This window comes from Eptesicus fuscus, chromosome 14 (assembly GCF_027574615.1).
Source record: "Eptesicus fuscus isolate TK198812 chromosome 14, DD_ASM_mEF_20220401, whole genome shotgun sequence".
NCBI lineage: Eukaryota > Metazoa > Chordata > Mammalia > Chiroptera > Vespertilionidae > Eptesicus > Eptesicus fuscus.
In genome coordinates, this window is record NC_072486.1 from 24,022,505 (window position 1) to 24,032,172 (window position 9,668).

Sequence of the window (9,668 nt, forward strand, 5' to 3'; positions counted from 1 at the left end):
TGTTTTGCCTTTTCTGCCTCTTTTCCAAAAAGTGCTTATAATGATGCATCATTTATAGTCTACAGAGCTGCATAATGAACATCTGAGGTAAAAAAGGAACACTGTACATCTTGTAGTCTCTAGTCAGTCTTCTCGAGCCTTGTAGAGCCAATTCTTTTATGAAAGTCCTCTGAGGAAAGATCTATGAAGTTTCATAATGTTCTATTTCAATTTTTATTTATAATTTGAAGATATATACATATATATATGTATATATATATATTATTTATATTTATATATATATTTTTTTTTTTTCTCCATGAAAAACAAACCCTTTTTTGGTAGCCATTATATATATGATAGAAATAAGGAAGCAGTAGCCTCAGAAGTTTCCACCCACCTTCTCCCCACCACTGCTGTTGTCACTCAGACTTTCCTCCTTCCCACTGCCCTTCCTCACCTAAGGGAGGGAAGTAAGGGCAGGAAAAGGAGAAGGGTAAGCCACAGTAGGCTGAGGGCAAGATTACAGGAGAATTCTCTCAACTGTCGACTTTGCCAATGAAATTTAAAGATGCATCATTTCTTATTTCTACAGCAGTTGTTTGCTAATATTCTAATAAAGGCTTCATTGATGTGCCCCCAAAATTATTCAGACAACCCCAGTGACCATCTCTGTGACTTTTCTTTCATCAAATATAAATCACAGGCTTATTCAACTTAGCTAGCATGATCTTCTTTTAATAAAACCTGTGTCAATAAGTTTCAATCCTTTCATCACTTGGTGCTTACGTATTGATTTTCTTTATAGTGTTCTTGAACCTTAATTTGAAAACTGACATTAGCTTTTTAACATGCTAGAGTTTTCTTTCTTTTTTTTTTTTCCTTTCTTATAGAGACAATCATTTTTCTGTGTTTTTCCTCTTTGGGTAATCTTCTTGACTCTTGAGATTTGTAATGCTTTACTATTTTACCTAGCTTCTCTTTTTTTCTGCTTGTAGTAGTCCTTCAAAAAACTTTGTTGATATAATTTACCTCTTCCAAAAGATCAACACAGCATTCTTGAGAAAAGAATGACAGTTTTAATACTTAAATGACATAGTTAATGCTCAAACTTCTCTTGACTTTCTAATGAAGAGTTTTAATGTTTTTCTTTTTCCAACTTCTTAGATTTATTTGTATAAAAAAAGTGCAAAACAAAACAAAACAAAAAAACTCTTTTAGGGAAAATTTTATCATGTAGAATGCACACATACCTACATCTGACACTGATTTTTTTTTTTCTTTTAAGCATTGCCTTTCCCAATTCTTATCTGAGTCATCAATGGTAAATATTCACTAAGCCTTCATTATGTATTCACACTGAAATAAGGACTGTACTTTCCTTATCTCTTTTGAGCCTTACCACAATCCTGTGAGATAGGTACTATTTTTATATTTATTTTATTTATTTATTTTTTTAATTTCTTTATTGATTAAGGTATCACATATTTGTCCTCGTCCCCCCATTTCCATCCCACCCCCCTCCCCACACATGCCCCCACCCCCCTGTTGTCCTTAACCACTGGTTGGGCTCATATGTCTGCACACAAGTCCTTTGGTTGATCTCTCCCTTTATCCCCACCCTTCCCTACCCTCCCCCCGAGGCCCGACAGTCTGATCCATGCCTCCTTGTTTCTGGGTCTGTTCTTGTTCATCAGTCTATGTTGTTCATTATTTCCCCTAGATGAGTGAGATCATGTGCTCTTAGAAATACACTTATAAGAACCGAAAATGAGACAAGCAATAATGGTTATGGTGACAGGCAAATGAATCAGTCTGTAGTGAGTTTCTTTCTGGGCCAACAGTTCTTTTGAGACCCAATTTCAATGTCCAACAGTTCCTTATGTGTACATGTCAGCACTGACATTTCAGTTCTGGATGGTGGACAACTGGTGGTAATGCAGGTCCGACTCTGTCTGGTTTGGTCCTGGGCAATCTGCAGTGATGCACAGCTGCTAACTGCTATTATGGGAAGGCCACATCAGCGTCTTCTGTCTCTGGACTGCTTCTCTTCTGTCTTCATGGCTGGAGTAGTCCTGTCGATTCTTCTCTTGCTAGAATCCACATGGTCTCGGAGTTGTTTTCTGAAAATATACAAACATATTCTCGACCAAAAGTTAATAAAGGAATATTTTCTATAAATTTGACTGGGGATCCTTTTTCAATTTTTGCCCAAATGATTTTCCTCTGGCTTGTTTTATCACCTTGTGTGTTTTTCATGGGTGTCTTGCTTTTAGCCTTACAATTAATTTTCTAAAGTATTAATTTTCTAGATGTAATTTACTTACAGGATATTTTTCCTTACATGATATTACTCTACTATCCCCTCCTTTTTTGATTTAAATGTTAGGAGGCTTTTGAAAATTTTATAATGTAGTCTTGATGGCTTTTAAATTTTAATTTTTTGTACTATAATATTACTGTTTTAGGTTCATTACATGGTGCACAATTTTATCGTGAGATGAAGTACCAATAAAGATTTTAGTTGATACTTTAGGAACACCTTTTTGTCCAGTACAGTTATTTTTCTAGAATATTCACTTGTTTCAACTGGCCAATTTAAATTTGCCTGAAAACTTGACTACTATTTTACTGTCAAATTTATTACTCTAACAATAATCTTGTTTTACCCTGTAAATATTGGTGGAAGGGATGGTACTATTTTTATATTTATTTTTTAGATAAGAACACTGAGACTTGGGGAGCATCCCAGTCAAAGAAATAGCATAGTAGTAGGAGGAGCTGGACTTTAAATCAATATGTCAGACTTAAGATGCTATACTCTTAACCAGTATATTATAATGCTTCTAGAAGATCCATGCCTGGATAATTATCCCTTTCCAAGTATTTCTTCAGTTTTCAATTCTGTCTTTACTATAATTATTTACACTTTCATGAAGGCAGTAAAGCCTGGTGGTTACAGGTAAGGCTCTGGAGATAGATCAAGTGTAGCCAAATCCAGGGCCACCACATACTGTGTAATTTGGGGCAAACTATGTAGCCTTTTGTGTCTCAAATTCCTAATCTGAATGTGGGGAATATTAGTGCATACCTCATAGGGTTGTGATACTTAAATGAATCCTTATTATGTCTTTGGTGTTTAGAACAGTTCCTGGTATATGGGAAGTGCCCAGAAATGGCATTTTTATTTATTTACTAGAGGCCCGGTACACAAAATTCGTGCATGGGGGTGTGTGTCCCTCAGCCTAGCCTGCACCCTCTCCAATCTGGGAACCCTCGAGGGATGTCCGACTGCCCGTTTAGGATCAGGCCTAAATGGGCAATCGGACATCCCTCTCACAATCCAGGACTGCTGGCTCCCAACTGCTCACCTGCCTGCCTTCCTGATTGCCCCAACCGCTTCTGCCTGCCAGCCTGATCACCCCCTAACCACTCCCCTGCCAGCCTGATTGATGCCTAACTGCTCCCCTGCCAGCCTGTTTGCCCCTAACTGCCCTCCCCTGCAGGCCTGGTCACCCCTAACTGCCCTCCCCTGTAGGCCTGGTCACCGCTAACTGCCCTCACCTGCAGGCCTGGGTCCCCCCCAGCTGCCCTTCCCTGCAGGCCTGGTGGCCCCCAACTTCCCTCCTCTGCCAGCCTGGTCACCCCTAACTGCCCTCCCCTGCAGGCTTGATTGCCCCCAATTGCCCTCCCTTGCAAGCCTGGTCCCTCCCAACTGCCCTCCCCCGCTGGCCATCTTGTGGTGGCCATCTTGTGTCCACATGGGGGCAGCCATCTTTGACCACTTGGGGGCAACCATCTTGTGTGTTGGAGTGATGGTCAATTTGCATATTACTCTTTTATTAGATAGGATTTACTAGATGCCCAGTGCACAAATTCGTGCATGGGTGGGGTCCCTCGGCATGGCTGCCAATTGGGGTGGCAGGAGGGAGGGTTGGAGGGAAGGACAGCAGGAGGTTAGCTGGCTGGCCATGGGGAGGGACTGCAGGAGGTTGGCTGTGGGAGCTCACTGACCACCAAGGGGCAGCTCCTGTGTTGAGCATCTGCTTCCTGGTGATCAGTGCACATCATAGCAACCAGTTGACTGGTTGTTTGGTCATTTGGTCATTCATTGCTTAGGCTTTTATATATATAGATTTATTTCCTACTTTTTTGATAATTCAGCTCATGTACTTACTGAATGCTTTACTGTGTTACTAACTTCCAGGCATTCTGCTAAATTTCAAATATAGAAAGATGATTGCCATAGAATCTTCCCCTTAAGGTGTTCAAATCTAGTGGTGAATCATAAAATATTATGCTCACAAGGGGCTAAACCTCATAATCCGTGCAGACTTGGGGTGGTTAATCTAAATTCACTAAATTTTGGATCAAATGGATGAGTGATGGAATAAGAATCTGTAGCCAAGTATGTAGACCTCCCAAACTAGAGCTTTACAATGAAGTAGATTACTTACAGAGCCAGCTAACCCCATTTCACTTGCCCTTTTGCAACATGACTTTTCTAGTCCTCCCGTCAAGAGGTGGTGTCTATTTCCTTTACCTTGAATTTGGAATAGCCCTGGGATTTGCTTTGCCCAACAGAATGTGATGAAAACGAGGAGCATGACACAGTTCTAGACCCTAAGAGGCCTTGAAGACTCCTTTGTTGCCCTCTTAGGATCTGGCCTCCATGTAAAGAAGCTGAGGTTAGATTACTGAATGATCAGAGAGGGTCTGGAGAGAGAGAAACCCAGCCAATCTCCCACCATTTCAGTCACCCCAGCAGGGGTGTCAGTCATGTGAGTAAGCCTAGCACCCTAAATCCTATAGCTTTTGTTGAACTGCCTCAGCAAATTCCTGTTAAATTGCAGAATCCTAAGCAAATAAATGGTTCTGTTATGGGGGATGGTTTGTTTCATAGCAATAAATCCTGAAAGATAAAGAGTTCCTTGCAGCTTCCCTTTACACTGTCTTAGAAGTCAGCCACCACATATAAAGCTTGGATTAGACAATGGAACAATGAGAGATAATGTGGATAGAGATAAGTCCAGGCCTTCCAACCATCTCTGCCAAGGCCTCGGATATGTAGATAAAGCCACCACCTTAGACCTCCTAACACAGCCTACCCACCAGCTGAATGAAGCTGTATGAGGGTGCCCCATGCAATGAGCAAAAGAACCACCCAGACAAACCATAGAATCGTGGTTGTTTTTAAGCTATTGTATTTTGAGGTAATTTATTACTATGCAGCAATAGGTAACTGAAACACCCACAGTGTACCATGGCTTCCCACAAAAAATGAGGGTGTCAGCTTATGGTGTGTTTGGGGAGTAATAGTTTTACCATTAATCAAGTACTTTCTATGTGCCTGGTACTTTATGTATGTTGTTTTGTTTAGCCCTGTAAAGCAGGTAATCTGGCAAATGAAAAATCTGAACTTTGGAGAGGTTAGGTAATTTGCTCAAGGCCTCAGCAAAATGGAGAGGTGTGATGTCAATGCCTCATTTCAGGCTCTCTCCAACTTTCTTCTCTCTATGGCAGTGGTCTTCTAACTCGTCTCACCAACTCCCAATCTCATAGCCCTTCAGTAGATCCCATCAATTCTAACTACTAAAGCTCATGCTATCAAATGTCTATAGGATTTTTGACTCACCCTTACACTACCCCGCTGTCTATTGGATAAAGTACAACGTGTACAAAACTTCTCTTCTTGCTTCTCCATCTCAGCACCTCCTTTATTTATCTTTTTACCAGGTGGAGTCACCTGCACAGCACAGATTTGTTTTGTCAGCCCTCCTAGCCTATGCACAGATTGCTTTGCTAGGAATGTTCTCCTTACCTCCCCCATCTTCTGGTACATCCATTCATCTTCCAGGACTTAACCTCAAGCTTTACCTTGACTATGAAGCCTTAGCCTGGTCTCCCTGAGGCTCGGTTGACCAGCCCTCACTTGTGCCCCCACTGAAACTGTACACTTTCTTAGTAGAGCATTAGTAACACCTTGTTTGTAAGCCAGTTTATCTATCGGACTGTGAGCTTCTTAAGTCTTTATTCATCTAGTGTCCCCTGGACTGGTGACTAATAAAAGAAATTCTCTAGAAGAGGAGAGAAGTGAGAACAAAAAAGGATCAGATCAAATTGTCAAGGGCCTTGAATGTCATGGTGGTTTAATCCAAGTGCCTGTCACCTGGATGTCCTCAAGTCCTCTCATTCTTCTAGGACCACCCTTTCCTCTTATATCCAAATTTCCAAAGAGTCCAACTTCTGCTCCATGTTGTGTGAAAAGCTCAACATCACTGTACTCTTCCTTGGGTTCTCTTCCAAATATCTCTGGAGCTTTAAAGAGCGAGGAGTTGAGTCAGGGGCTCCCAGTTCCCTTCACCACCTCTTGCTCCCACTTCCTGCTTGTGGTGACAGATTGATTTTCCTGTGGCTCCTGTCCACTTTCTACACTGCTTCACTCTTGATAGAGTCTGCTTTGATTCTTTTGTTCTCCCAAAGTAGCTGTGGCAGTTGGGAAACTTTTTTTAAAACTAATTGCTTTAACAGTTTGGAATAGATAATATATTCACATAGTTTGAAAATCAAATAATATAAAAGGGTGCATAGTGAAAATTCTCACTTTTACTTCTGCTCTTGTCTGCCCTCCTCCCTCCCTCCCCCCATCCCAAATACCTATTTTATTAGTTTCTTTGGTATCCCTCTCGGATTTATTTATGCAAATACAATACAATGAAAATATGGAAAGTTTTTTTTTTTTTCTCTTTCAGTTGGACATTGCTGGCAGAAGCTATGAAAAATATGCTGCTGTACCTGCTCTCACATCTGTGCTGTCACCTGCTCTCCATGGGGCCTTTCCCCTTGCCCAGAAAAATCCTTTCTTTTCGGTTTTCCCACAGGGATGGCTTGCACAGTGACAAATCTATTTTTTTTTGGGGGGGGGGGGGCGGGGGCGGGGAGGGAAATTGGGACACATGGTCTTCTTTAATTCTGAAGGCCAGGACCTTTCTCTGGGATAGCAGACTTTTAGTATTGTTTAGGTTGAGAGACGGGACTACAGCTCAGGAAAGAATTGAGCATGATTTAAACTTGAATATTAGATATCTGACATGGGGGATGTATTACTAGCCACTCTTGTTTCTAGGGCCCCTGCCAGCTGCTGTCTGACTGTTGAGACCCTATCCTTATGCTTTTTACTTCTCTTCCAAGTCCTGGAACTCTCACTGCCCCTGAAAACTCCTACTTCCTTTTTATTTTATATTGTTTAATGGGAGGGATCACATGTGGGGCACTCCTCTGGGAACTTACCAGAAGTAATGGGGGGCTCTTGAGCATCACTTTAGGGATTAGTCATGCTGTAATAATTTGCATATAGATGAGAGGGCATCAGTGTGCCCTTTTTAAGCTAAATGAGGTCAGATTCTCCTTTGGATTTTTCATCCAACAAGCATCTTACTTTTGGACTTAGTGCATTTTATACACTTATTCCCTGTATAGCTTCATGGCAGAGATCATTAGTACGCCCCGCATATTCCAGGTGTTTTCCTACATTATCCAGCCTCACTTGCAGTTCGGCGGGGCCATTTAACTTGCTCTGGCCAATGATCTATGATCACAAGTGGTGTGAGTGTCTCCTGGACTGAGGCAATTAAGAGCCAGTGTGCCTTCTCCATCCCTCCCTTTCCCTCACTGGAAGCCAAACTTTCCAGATGGCATAGCTACAAGCTGCAGGAGGACCATCTGATCCACGCTGGACAGATGTGAGTGAAAAATAGAAGTTTATTGTGAAAAGCCACTGAGATTTTGAGATATTTTTTATTAATATTTCATTGCATATCTATGCTACTTGAGTCAATAGTTTTGGAAATTAAAATCTAGAATCTCTAAAACAATTGTGTGTGTGTGTGTGTGTGTGTGTGTGTATGTGTGTCTTGTTCAGGACATGCAAATGTGTCTCCACATTCTACATGAATTACAATTTGAAAATCTATGTTTGGAGGTCCTATAGATGTATAAGTGAATTTTATTAAAATTTTCCTGTATCTTAGCATTCTTATTCTCAAAGCCATCAAGAACATTAAATATTAAATATAAGCTTATACTATGTTGCCCTTTCATTTACTCCTAGTTCTGTGAATTACAAGTACCACTTCCTGTTAGGCCCACTCTAAATATCTTTAGACTTTCCCAGAAACAACAATGCGAAGTTCTGGTGTGGGATTTATTTTTTCTTAAAGATTACAGTTAGTAATCCTTTCTTCTTAGGGAAGTGAAATTAATTTAGAAGCTTTCTACTTAACAGCCTGTCCAAAGGTTCCTAATGACCAGCTCAGTTTTCTGTCTTCCAGCATGGACAAATTCTAGGCCCACTCTGGCTGCTGCCATACTTTCTTCTCTTAGTAGCTCACATGTTCTCTCACACAGTACTTGTTTCATTGGCACTCAGTCACACTTCCATGGCTGTCACGTCGTTGTTTTATTTATTTCTAGGACTGCCATAACTATGTACCACAAACTGAATGTCTTGAAAACCAGAAATGTATTGTCTCATAGCCTGGAAGCTCACAGTCTAAGATTAAGGCGTCTGTCTGCAGGGCCATGCTCCCCCTGAAGACACTAGAGAAAAACCTGTGGTAGGCCTCTCTCCTAACTTCTGGTGGTTCCTTGGTTTGCGGCAGCTTAACTCCAGTAGTTATGTGGCTTTCTCTTGGTGTACATGTCTGTATTCAGATTTCCCCCTTGTTGTAAGGACACCGGTCATATTGAAATAGAGGCCTATCCTGCTCCAATATGACTGCATCTTAACTCATTACATCTGCAAGCATCCCATTTCCGAGTGCGGTCACACTGGGAGGTCCTGGGGGTTAGGACTTCAACCTATGAACTTCAGGGGACATAATTCAGTTCATGTCATCAATGTTTGTAGTGTCAAACATTTAGGGGTGGGTAAAAATAGGTTTACAGTTATTCAGGTTATGATGATTATATAGCTTTATTAATGCAAAAGCATGTCACAATGCAACTGCAAACCAACTTTTGCCCCCCTCCCCTCCCCGCCATGTAGTCTTAACGGTTAACAGCAAAGGCCTTAGAGTCCTACTCATTTGTATTGGAATCCCCTTTTCTGGCATTTGAACCTCAGTTTGTCTCTAAAATGGGAGCATGACTCATCACCTTATAGTGTTGTTGTGATAATTAACAACATTCTGTCTAAATTTTAACCATGGAGACCAAAATTACAGGATTCAAAGACCAAAAACAAAGTAAGTAACTGCCAGTTACCTCCACATTCTAAAGTGAGTTGCTACCCCACGTATGTAAGACATGCTTACAGAGGACGGGTCACCCCTCTTCTGCTGATAAAGCAGACAAGGCTGATAAGGCCAGAAAGGGAAGAGGGTGCTGTTTTGTTTTATTTTTGAGAGAGTGTTTCTCCTGCTCTTCCTGTGGGAGGGGAGAGGAGTGCTTCCCTTTCACCTCAGTCAGGTAACAGGGACCCTTCAGAGAGCCTGAGGAAGTAGGGGTTGATGTTTGACCTGGCCTTGGAGATTACATGAGGAAGGCTGTGGCTGAAGTTGCCAGGCTCGTGGCTCCAGGGGCCCAAATGCTCCCCCTGGACAGCAGAGCAAAAATCAGTGCGGGGGATCTACCAAACTCAGAGAGCTCCAAGGCCAGATCATAGCCAGACCAGCTTAGAGACTGTTTTA